This window comes from Rhinopithecus roxellana, chromosome 7 (genome assembly GCF_007565055.1).
Source record: "Rhinopithecus roxellana isolate Shanxi Qingling chromosome 7, ASM756505v1, whole genome shotgun sequence".
NCBI lineage: Eukaryota > Metazoa > Chordata > Mammalia > Primates > Cercopithecidae > Rhinopithecus > Rhinopithecus roxellana.
Window position 1 is genome coordinate 35,106,001 of NC_044555.1, and position 12,707 is coordinate 35,118,707.

Consider the following 12,707-nt stretch of genomic DNA (forward strand, 5'->3'; position numbering starts at 1 on the left):
ATTTTTTGACTTTATTATAGTACCCATTCTGACTGGTGTGAGATGGTATCTCATTGTCGTTTTCATTTGCATTTCTGTAATGATGAGTGATATTGAGCTTTTTTATATGTTTGTTTGCTGCATGTATGTCTTCTTTTGAGAAGTGTCTGCTCATATCCTTTGCCTACTTTTTAATGGGGTTGTTTGTTTCTGTCTTGTAAATTTACTTAAGTTCCTTATAGATGATGGATATTAGACCTTTGTCAGATGCACAGTTTGCAAATATTTTCCTCCATTTTGTAGGTTGTCTGTTTACTCTGTTGATATTCTCCCATGCTGGGCAGAAGGTCTAGGTTTAATTAGATCCCATTTGTCAATTTTTGCTATTGTGATTGCTTTCAGTGTCTTTGTCATGAACTCTTTATCCATTCCTGTGTCCAGGTTAACATTACTTAGGTTGTCTTCCTGGGTTTTTATAGTTTTGGGTTTTATACTTAAGTCTTTAATCCATCTTGAATTGATTTTCGTATATGGTATAAGGAAGGGATTCAGCTTTTATCGTCTGAATATGGTGAGCCAGTTATCCCAGCACCATGTATTGAATAGGGAGTCTTTTCCCCATTGTTAATTTTTGTCAGCTTTGTCAAAGATCACATGGTCATAGATGTGTAGCCTTATTTCTGGGCTCTCTATTGTGTTCCGTTGGTCTATGTACCTGTTTTTGTACCAGTATTATGCTGTTTTGGTCACTGTATCCTTGTAGTATAGTTTCAAGTCGGCTAACACGATTCCTCCAGCTTTGTTCTTTTTGCTTTGGATTGCCTTGGCTATTCAGGCTCTTTTTTGCTTCCATACGAATTTTAAAATATTTTTCTAGTTATATGAAAAATGACATTGGTAATTTGATGGGAATAGCATGGAATCTGTATATTGCTTCAGGCAGTATAGCAATTTTAATGATATTGATTCTACCTGTCCATCAGCATGGGATATTTTTCCATTTGTTTGTGTCTTCTCTAATTTCTTTGAGCAGTAGTTTATAATTCTCATTGTAGAGATCTTTCACCTCGCTGGTTAGCTGTATTTCTAAATAGTTTACTTTTTTGTGGCAATTGTGAATGGGAATTCATTCCTGATTTGGCTCTTAGTTTGACTGTTGTTGTCATATAGGAATCCTAGTGATTTTTGTACATTGATTTTATGTCCTACAACTTTGCTAAAGTTGTTTATCACCTGAAGGAGCTTTTGGGCCAAGACTGTGGGGTTTTCTAGATAATCATATCATCTGCAAACAGATGTAGTTTGACTTCCTCTCTTCCTATTTGGAGGCCACTTATTTATCTCTCTTTCCTGGTTGCTCTGGCTAGGACTTCCCATACTATGTTGAATAGAAGGGGTGAGAGAGGACAAACTTGTCTTGTGCCGGTTTTCAAGGAGAATGCTTCCTGCTTTTGTCCATTCAGTATAATATTGGCTGTGAGTTTGTCATAGATGGCTCTTGTTCTTTTGAGGTATGTTACTTCAATACCTAGTTTATTGAGAGGTTTTAACATGAAGGGATGTTGAATTTTATCAAATGCTTTTCTTGAATCTATTGAGATAATCCCATGATTTTTGTCTTTAGTTCCATTTATGTGATGAATCACATTTATTCATTTTCATATGTTGAAACAACTTTGCATTCCGGGAATGAAATCTACCTGATCATGGTGGATTGGCTTGGTGATATGCTGCTGGATTCAGTTTGCAAATATTTTACTGAGGATTTTTGCAACGATGTTCATCAAGGATGTAGACCTGAACGTGATTTGTTGTTGTGGCTGTTGTTGTGTCTCTGCCATGTTTTCATATCAAGATAATGCTGGTCTCAGAATGAGTTGCAGAGGAGTCTTTCCTCCTCAATTTTCTGGAATAGTCTCGGTAGGAATGGTACCAGCTCTTCTTTGTAATCTCGTAGAATTTGGCTGTGAATCCATCAGGTTCATAGGCATTTTCAGTTAGTAGGCTGTTTATTACTGATTCAGAGCTCATTCTTGGTCTTTTCAAGGAGTCCATTTCTTCTTTGTTCTGCCTCAGGAGGGTGTATGTGTCCAGGAATTTATCTCTTTTACGTTCTCTAGTTTGTGTGCATATGGGTGTTCATAGTAGTTTCTGATGGTTTTTACTTCTGTGGGGACAGTAGTAACGTTCTCTTTGTCATTTCTAATTGTGTTTATTGGATCTTCTCCCTTTTCTTCTTAATTAGTCTAGCTAGTGGCCTATCCATTTTTTTAATTTTTCAAAAAAAAAAAAAAAAAAAAAAAACCAACTCCTGGATTTGTTGATCTTTTGAATGGTTTTTCATGTCTCGATTTCCTTCAGTTCAGCTCTGATTTTTGTTATCTAGTATTTGGGGTTTATTTGTTCCTGCTTCTCGAATTCTTTCAGTTGTTATGTTAGGTTGTTAATCTGAGATCTTTCTAACTTTTTGATGTGGGCATTTAGTGCTATGAATTTCCCTCTTAGTATCACCCTAGCTGTGTCCCAGAGATTCTAGTATGTTGTATCTTTGATCTCATTATTTTCAGAGAACTACTTAATTTCTGCCTTAATTTTATTATTTTCCTAAAAGTCATTCAGGAGCATGTTGTTTAATTTCTATGTAATTGTATAGTTTTGAACAATTTTATTGTGTTTACTTCTATTTTTATGGCACTGTGGTTCCAGAGTGTGTTTTGTAAGATTTTCATTCTTTTACTTTTGAGGATTGCTTTGTGTCCAACTATGTGCCTGATTTTAGAGTACGTGTCATGTGGCAATGAGAAGTATTTATATTCTGTTGTTTTGGGGTTGAGATTTCTGTAAAGCTCTCTCAGATCCATTTGGTGCAATGCTGAGTTTAGGTCTTGAATATTTTTGTTAATTTTCTGCCTCAGTTATCTGTCTAATACTGTCCGTGGCATGTGGAAGTCTCCCACTATTATTGTGCGGAACTCTGTGTCTCATTGTACATCTCTAAGAACTTGCTTTATGAATCTGGATACTCCTGTGTTGGGTGCATATATATTTAGGATACTTAGGTCTTCTTGTTGAATCGAAACCTTTACCATTATGTAATGCCCTTCCTTGTCTTTTTTTTTCTTTCATATTTGTTGGTTTGCAGTCTGTTGTCTGAAATTAGGATTGCAACCCCTGCTTTTTTTCTGTTTTCCATTAGCTTGGTAGATTTTTCTCCATCCCTTTATTTTGAGCCTATAAGTGTAATTACATGTGTGATGGGTCTCTTGAAGACAGCATACCATTGGATCTTGCTTTTTCATTCAGCTTGCCTTTTTCATTCAGCTTGCCTTTTAAGTGGGGCATTTAGCTCATTTACATTCAAGGTTAGTATTGATATGTGTGAATTTGATCCTATCATTGTACTATTAGCTGTTTATTATGTTGGTTTATTTGTGTGCTTGCTTTACAGTGATACTGGTCAGTGTGTTTAAATGTGTTTTTCTATTAGCTGGTAGCAGTCTTTCCTTTCTATATTTAGTGCCCCTTTCAAGATCTCTTCTGAGACAGGTCTGGTGGTAGTGAAGTTCTTCAACATTTGCTTATCTGAAAAGGATCCTATTTCTCCTTCACTTAGGAAGCTTAGTTTGGCTGGATATGAAATTCTTGGTTGAAATTGTTTTCTTTAAAAATGTTGAATATAGGCCCCCAGTCTTTTCTGGCTCATAGGGTTTCAGCTGAGAGTTCCATTGTTAGCCTGATGGGGATCCCTTTGAAGGTGACCTGCCCTTTCTCTCTAGCTACCTTTAACATTCTTTCATTTCTACCTTGGAAAATCTGATGATTATGTGCCTTAGAAAGCATCTTCTTGTGTAGAATCTTGCAGGAGTCCTCTGTATTTCTTGCTTTTGACTATTGACCTCTCTAGCAAGGTTGGGGAAGTTTTCATGGACAATATCCTGAAATGTATTTTCCAGGTTATTTGCTTTCTTCCCCTTCCTTTCAGGGATGCCAGTGATTTGTAGCTTTGGCCACTTTACATAATCTCATACTTCTTAGAGGTTTTGTCCATTCCCCTTTATTCTTTTTTCTTTATTTTTCTCTGATTGTCTTATTTCAGAGAACCAGTCTTCAAGTTCTGAGATTATTTCCTCAGCTTGGTTTATTCTGCTGTTAGTACTTGTGATTGCATTGTGAAATTCTTATATTGTGTTATTCCATTCTGTCAGACCCGTTAGGTTCTTTTTTATACTGGCTATTTTATCCTTCAACTCCTGTATCACTTTATTGTGATTCTTATTTTCCTTGGATTGGGTTTTGCCATCCTCCTGGATCTTGATGATTTTTGTTCCTATCCATATTCTGAATTCGACGTCTGTCATCCCAGCCAGTTCAGCCTGGTTAAACACTCTTTTGGGAGAAGTTGTACAGTCATTTGGAGAACATATGACACCCGGACCATTTGAGTTACCAGAGTTCTTGCATTGGTTCTTTCTCATCTCTGTGTGTGGGTGTTTCTTTAACTGAAGCGTAGCTTGAGTACAGTCAATATACTTCTTTTCTGGATGTTTTCACTGGGCTGAGGCTTTGTGTAGTGTCTTTATTTGAAGCTGATTTACTGTCTCTAGTTTCAGAGGGGGGTATTTTAGTGATGAATTTTTGGTGTTTAAGTTTTGGGGTATGAACCAGCAGGTGACACTCAGGCTTACTGGTCATTTGGTAGAGTCTTACTCAGTTGTGTGGCTCTCCTATTTTTTCTCACAGTTGCAGTCATATTTCCTCTCAGTGCTCTGAAAGTGAAGGTTCCTCTTCCCCTTGAATGCTGGCTGTAGTTCATGACTTGGCATAGTTGGACTGCCCACTGGAACTCTGGGGTGATCTTAGTGCTTATGTTCCTTCCCCATTGTAGAGGCAGCAGAGGAAGAGATCTTAGTAGTGGTTGTGGCCAAGGGTCGTTTACTTGACTCCTGGGGGCTTTGCCCCAGAGAGATACAGGTCAGCAATTGCTCAGTGCAGTCAGCCCAAGGTGGAGGGTTTATACCCGAACCAGGGGTTCCCTGTCTGGTGATGAGTCATGGGTGGTGTTTAGGACCTGTGGGAGATGGACTGGCCTCCTCTCCTTGGGTCAACTACAGCTTGTTGGAGGTATGGATAAAACACTTAGGGTCTTTGCTCCTTTGTTACTCCAAGGGTAGCAAGAGTAGTTCTACTGCAGAGGCAGTGGCCAAGAGGCTTTGCTTTCAGTTGCCCTTAAGAGGCTTTGTCCAGGGAGTTGCTGAATTGGTACTAGCTTAGTAGTTCTGGTGGGGGGTGGCTGGAGGGCCAGGCCTGGAGGACCTACCCATTGAGGAGATATGAAAATGGGCATCCACATAACAGGCTGGCCACTTTTTCATAGGGCTCCTGTGGTATGCTTGGGGCCTACTCCAGACCCTAGTCACCTCAGATTTTCCAGAACCTGGAGGTGTCACCGGTGAAGGCTGTGAAATATCAAACATGGCAACTTGTCCCTATTTCAGGGAACTTTGTCCCAGGGAGTTACAGACCTGTTGCTGGCCCAAAGGCACCTGTAGAAAGTGGCTGGAGACCACAGTTGGGAGGTCCCGCCCAGTCAAGACAAACAGGATTGGGAACTGCTTAAAAAAGCAGTCTGATCCTGTTTTGGTAGAGCAGCTGTGTTGTGCTGGGGGTCCACTTCAGCCCTTGGTCACCTCACACTCTGAAGCCCAAAGGCTGAAATGGGTAAGATGCCCAAAGAGCAATTATGGCAGCCCACCCCTTCCTGTGGGAGTGCTGTCCCAGGGGGAGTTCAGATCTCTGTTGACTGGAGAGCGTGGGTGGGGATAGCTGGAGGCCCCAGTTGGGAGGTCCCGCCCGGTGAGGAGGAATAAGATCAGGACCTGCTTATAAAAGCAGTTTGGCCACATTTTGGTAAAGCAGCTGTGCTTTTCTGGTGGGTCCATTTCAGACCCTGGTCACCTCAGACACCCCAAAGCCCAAAGGCTGGAATGGCTAAGTCATCCAAAGAGCAAAAATGGTGGTCCACCCCCCGCTGGGAATACCTTTCGTGGGGGAATTCAGATCTCTGTCAGTTGGAGATATCGGGTGCGGGTGGCTGGAGGCCCTGGTTGGAAGGACCTGACCAGCAAGGAAGAACAGGATCAGGCACTGACTTAAAGCAGCAGTCTGGATTTGTTTTAGTAGAGGAACTAGGCTGTGCTGCGGTATCCCTTTTGCCCCAGGTCATCTAGACTCTCAAAGCCTGAAGGCTGGAACGGCTAAGGCACCTGAAAAGCAAAGATGGTGGCTTGCCCCTCCCCCCAGGAGCTCCTTTTTAGGGAGGTACAATGCTGCTACTGCTAGCTGACGGGAATTCCAAGCCAGTGGGTCTTATCTTGTGAGGTGCCATGGAAGTGAGGCCTGTGGGCTGTTACTGCTCAGCCCCCTGGATTCAGCTTCTTTCCTAGGTGTATGTACAGGAGTCTAACCTCCCACTTTGTGGGAGCTGCAGCTACTTTTGCCAAAAAGTCCAAGTTTCTAAGGCTCTAGTGTCTCCACACATGCCTGAGCAGCTGCCAAGACTCCATGTTACTCTATTTGTCAGACTGAAGACTGAAGGCCCTGGCGGGGTGGGTTCACAAGGAAATCTCCTTACCTGATGGTTGCAAAGATCTGTGGGAGAAGCATGGCTTCCCTGGGTGGAGGAGGATTCACCTGCCTCCGTGTTGCTCCCAGATGGGCCGTTGTCCTCTTGCTTTTCTTTGTTCTCTGTGGGTCAAGTTGTTTCCTAGATTAATCCCAATGTGAGTACCTGAATATTTTGGTTGAAGGTCTTGCATTTATTTGCCCCTTTTGTTCCTCTTCGTGAAAGCCACACAGCCTAGCTGCTTCTAGCTGAGCATCTTGGCCACTACTCCCCAGATTGTTTCTTTATTCATTCAGCCTCTATATGCCTTTTAAAACAAGTGTTTTATTTTTAATTTTTCTGGGTACATAGGAGGTGTACATATTTATGGGGTACGTGAGATATCTTAATACAGGTATACAATGTGTAATAATCAAATGAGGATAAATTGAATATCCATAACTTCAAGCATTTATCCTTTATTTCTGTTATAAACAGTCCAATTATACTTTTAGTTATTTTAAAATACTAAATCTTGTTTATTCTAACAATTTTTTTTTGAGACGGAGTCTTGCTCTGTTGCCCAGGCTGTAGTGCAGTGGTGTGATCTCAGCTCACTGCAACCTCCGCCTCCCGGATTCAAGTGATTCTTATGCCTCAGCCTTCTGAGTAGCTGGGATTACATGCACCACCATGCCTGACTCATTTTTGTAGTTTTAGTAGTGATGGGGTTTCACCATGTTGGCCAGGCTGGTCTCGAGTTCCTGACCTCAGGTGATCCACCCGCCTTGGCCTCCCAAAATGCTAGGATTGCAGGTGTTAGCCACTGCACCCAGACAATATTTTTATAAGTGTTAACCATCCCAACTCTCCCCCACCCCCAAACACCATTCCCAGCCTCTGGTGAGTATCATTATACCCTCTATCTCCATCAATTCAATTGTTTTAATTTTTAGCTCTGCAAAATAATTGGGAACATGTGACTTTTATCTTTCTGTGCATGGCTTATTTCACTAATGACCTCCAGTTCCATCCATGTTGTTGCAAATAACAGGATTTCATTCTTTTTTATGGCTCAGTAGTACTCCATTGTATATTTGTACTACTTTTTTATCTATTCATCTGCTGATGGACACTTAGGTTGCTTTTAAATCTTGGCTATTGTGAGTTGTGCTCCAATAAACATAGGAATGCAGATATCTCTTCAATATACTGATTTTCTTTCTCTTGGGTATATAACTAGGAGTAGAATTGCTGGATCATATGTTAGCTCTATTTTTACTTTTCTGAGGAACCTCCAAACTGTACTCCATAGTGGTTTTACTAAAACATACATTTGCACCAATACTGTTCAAGGGTTTCCTTTTCTCCACATCCTCACCAGCATTTGTTATTGCCTGACTTTTGGATAAAAGCCACTTTAACTGGGGTGAGATTTTGTCTCATAGTTTCAATTTTCATTTCTCTGATGATCAATGATGTTGAACACCTTTCCATGTACCCGTTTGCCATTTGCATGTCTTCATTTCAGAAATGTCTATTCATATCTTTTGCCCATTTTTAATCAGATTATTAGATATTTTCCTATAGAGTTGTTTGAACTCTTTATATATTCTGGTTATTAATCCCTTCTCAGATGGGTAGTTTGCAAATATTTTCTCCTATTCTGTGGTTTGTCTTTTCACTTTGTTTATTGTCTTCTTTGCTGTACAGAAGATTTTTAACTTGATGTGATCCCATTTGTCTATTTTTGCTGTGGTTGCCTGTGCGTTAGGGGGTATCACTCAACACATTGTTGCCAATTCCAATGTCCTGAAGAATTTCCCCAAAAGTTTTATTTCATAGTTTCATATTTTGAGGTCTCAGAGTTAGGTCTTTAATCTATTCTGATTTGACTTTTATATATGGAAAGAGGTAAGGGTGTAGTTTCATTCTTCTGCATGTGGATATCCAGTTTTCCCAGCACCAATTATTGAAGAGAGTGTTCTTTTCCCAGTGAATATTCTTGGCATTTTTGTTGACAATAAGTTCACTCTTTGTTCTCTATTCTGTTCCATTGGTCTATATGTCTCTTTTTATGCTAGTCTCATTCTGCTTTGCAGTCAGGTAATGTGATTCCTACAGTTTTGTTTATTTTGCTCAGGATAGCTTTGGCTATTCTGGGTCTTTTGTAGTTCCGCATAAATTTTAGGATTATTTTTCCTATTTCTATGAAGGATGTCATGGGTATATTAAGAGGGATTGCATTTAATGTGTAGATTGCTTTGGGTAGTACGGACATTTTAACAATGTTAATTCTTCCAAATCATGAACATGGAATATCTTTCTTTTTTTTTTTTTTTTTTTTTTTTTTTTTTTTTTTTTTTTTTTTTTTTTTTTTTTTTGCTTCCTATTCAATTTCTTTCAATGTTTCACAGCTTTTCTCGTAGATATTTTTCACTTCTTTGGTTAAGCTAATTTATGGGTATTTATTTTATTTTAACTTATTGTGAAGGAGATTGCTTTCTTGATTTCATTTTATGTTGTTCACTGTCAGCATACAGAAATGCTACTCATTTTTGCATGTTGATTTTGTATTCTGCAACTTGACCGAATTTGTTTATCAGATCTAATGGTTTTTTGTGGAATCTTTTATGTTTTTTCATATATAAGATTTTGTCATCTGAAAACAAGGATAACTTCACTTTTTCCATTCCAATTGGGATGTGTTTATTTCCTTCTCTTGTCTGACTGCTACAGCTAGGACTTCTAGTACTGTGTTGAATCACAGTGGTGAAAGTGGGCAGAAATTTTTCACTTCCCTTTTTAATTTCTTTATTGATCTGCTGGTAATTCAGGAGCATATTATTTAATTTCCATGGGTCTGTATACTTTCCAAACTTCCTCTTGTTATTGATTTCTAATTTTATTTCACTGTGGTCATAGAAGGGATTTGATATTATTTCACGTGTTAAATTTTTTTAACGTCATCTAACATATGGTCTGTTCTTCAGAATGATCCATGTGCCAAAGAGAAGAATATGTATTCTGCAGCTGTTGGATGAAATGTTCTGTAAATATTTTTAGGTTCATTTCATCTGTGGTGCATATTGTCTGATGTTACTTTGTTGATTTTCTGTCTGGGTGATCTGTTCAATGTTGAAGGTGGGGTGCTGAAGTCTCCAGCTATTATTGTATTGGAGTATGTCTCTGTTAAGCTCTAATAATATTTGCTTTATACCTCTGGGTGTTCCAGTGTTGAGTGAATGTATATTTAGAATTGTTATATTCTCCTGCTGAATTGACCCCTTTATCATGATATAATCACCTTCCTTGTGTCTTCTTATAGTTTTTGTCTTGAAATGTATTTTCTATGATATTTTTGTAGCTACACGTGCTCTGTTTTTGTTTTCACTTGCATGGAATCTCTTTTTCCATCCCTTTATTTTCAGTCTATTTTTGTCTTTATAGATGAAAGGTGTTTCTTGTAGGTAACAGATCATCAGGTCTTGTTTTTTTGTTTTTTTTTGTTTTCATCCATTCAGCCACTTTTTCTCTGTTGATTAGAGTTTACTCCATTTACATTCAATGTTATTATTGAAAAGAGCTTGCTCCTACCATTCTGTTACTTGTTTTCTGGTTGTTTCATGGTTTTTTTGTTTTGTTTTTGTTTTTGTTTTTTGTCCTTCCTGTCTTCTTTTAAGTAAAGGTGATTTTCTCTTGTGGTATGTTTTAATTTCTTGCTTTTTAGTTTTTGTGTATCTGTAATATGTTTTTTGATTTGCAGCAACCATATGATGGTTAATACTGAGTGTCAACTTGATTGCTTGAGTGGGTTGAAGGATACAAAGTATTGATCCTTGGTGTGTCTGTGATGGTGTTGCCAAAGGAAGTTAACATTTGAGAATCAGTGGGTTGGGAACAGCAGACCCATTCTTACTTTGGGTGGGCACAATCTAATCAGTTGCCAGCATGGCTAGAATATAGGCAGGCAAAAAAATGTGAAAAGATAGACTGTCCCAGCCTCCCAGCCTATATCTTTCTCCCATGCTGGATGCTTTGTGCCCTCAAACATCAGACTCCAAGTTGTTCAGTTTTGGAACTCGGACTGGCTCTCCTTGCTCCTCAGCCTGCAGACAGCCTATTATGGGACCTTGTGGTGATATGAGTTAATACTTAATAAACTGATATATATATATATATACACACACACACTTAATAAACTAATTAAGAGTTAATACTCTTACACTTACTCTAAACTAATTAAGAGTTAATACTTAATAAACTAATATATAATATATATATATGTATCCCATTAGTTCTACAGATTTTGGTACCAGGAGTGGTTCTAGAAGAACAGAATATTAAGGATGGAGTTCTTTTTTTGGTTTGGGGGTTTCTGGAATTGGCTGCTTAGTATGATTAGACACAAAAATGTTAAGGACTCTACTTCTAATAGTATGGAGAACACTGATGGTCCTTGGCATGAACTGTTTAGAGAGTTAGCAAAATAAATACACTTGACACTCCTGATTTATTCCTCGTGAGCGGCAAGGAGTTTAGTGACTCTATACATAATACCTTTGACCTTATGTGGAGAACCAAGGAACATAATGAAGTTGGTTGGCTGCTCCTAAGTTCAGTGGAAAAACTGGTGAAAGAAAATGATAACTCAAGGATTCTGTCTCCCGGCATCAGAAGCAGATACTGAGTCTCAAATCTGCTAAGATTGCCCTGAGTGAGAGTCTTATTTCAGAGGGAGGAACGCTGCCACCAGGAGACACAATAAGGATTCCATTAAATGGGAAGTTATGATTACCACCTGGACATTTTGGGCTCCTCCTACCTTTAAGTCAACAGGCCAAGAACGGAGTTACAGTGTTGGCTGGGGTGATTGACTCAGACTACCAAGATGAAATCAGTCTACTACTGCACAATGGATGTAAGGAGGAGTATGCATGGAATACAGGAGATCCATTAGGGCATCTGTAAGTATTACCATGCCCTGTGATTATGGTCAATGGGAAACTATAACAACACAATCCAGGCAGGACTACAAATGACCCAGACCCTTCAGGAATGAAGGTTTGGGTCACTCTATCAGGAAAAAAAAAAAAAAAAAAAAAAAAAAAAAAAAAAAAAAAAAAAAACACAACCTGTTGAAGTGCTTGCTGAAGGCAAAGGGAATACAGAATGGGTAGTAGAAGAAGGTAGTCATCAATACCAGCTATAACCATGTTACCAGCTGCAGAAACAAAGACTGTAATTGTCATCAGTATTTCCTCCTTCTTTTGTTTAAAAAAAAAAGTTTGTGCATATATACACTTGTACTAAGAAAATATCTTCTCTTTATTTCCTTTCTCCTTTATCATGTGACATAAGATTTATTGACTTCACATCAACATTTAAGTATTGTTAACTTTATGTAATAGTATTTGGGTTGGGGATTGGTGCAGTTCCAGTTGTACAAAGGATAGTTGTATTATGTTAGGTGTAACTATGACCTTATTATCATCTATATTTTAATATTATGTATGATCTCAGGAGATGTGTATGGGTTCAAGTTGACAAAAGGTGGACTTGTGATGGCTAATACTTGTCAACTTGATTGGATTGAAGAATACAAAGTATTGATCCTGGGTGTGTCTGTGAGGGTGTTGCCAAAGGAGATTAACATTTGAGTCAGTGGGCTGGGAAAGGCAGACCCACCCTTAATTTGGGTGGGCACAATCTAATCAGCTGCTAGTGTGGTTAGAATATAAGCAGACAGAAAAATGTGAAAAGAGAGACTGGCCTAGCCTCCCAGCCTACATCTTTCTCGCATGCTGGATGCTTTCTGTCCTTGAACATGGGACTCCAGATTCTTCAGTTTTGGAACTCGGACTGGCTCTCCTTGCTCCTCAGCCTGCAGATAGCCTATTTTGAGACCTTGTGATCATGCGAGTTAATTCTTAATAAATTCCCCTATAGATATATTCCATTAGTTCTGTCCCTCTAGAGAACCCTGACTAATACAAACTGTTAGGCTTGCAATAATATAACCCATTATTTTAAACTGATGACAACACTAATTGCATAAACAAACAAAGATAAAACTAATAAAAACTACAACTGAACTTCATCCTCATACTTTTAATTTTTGTTATGT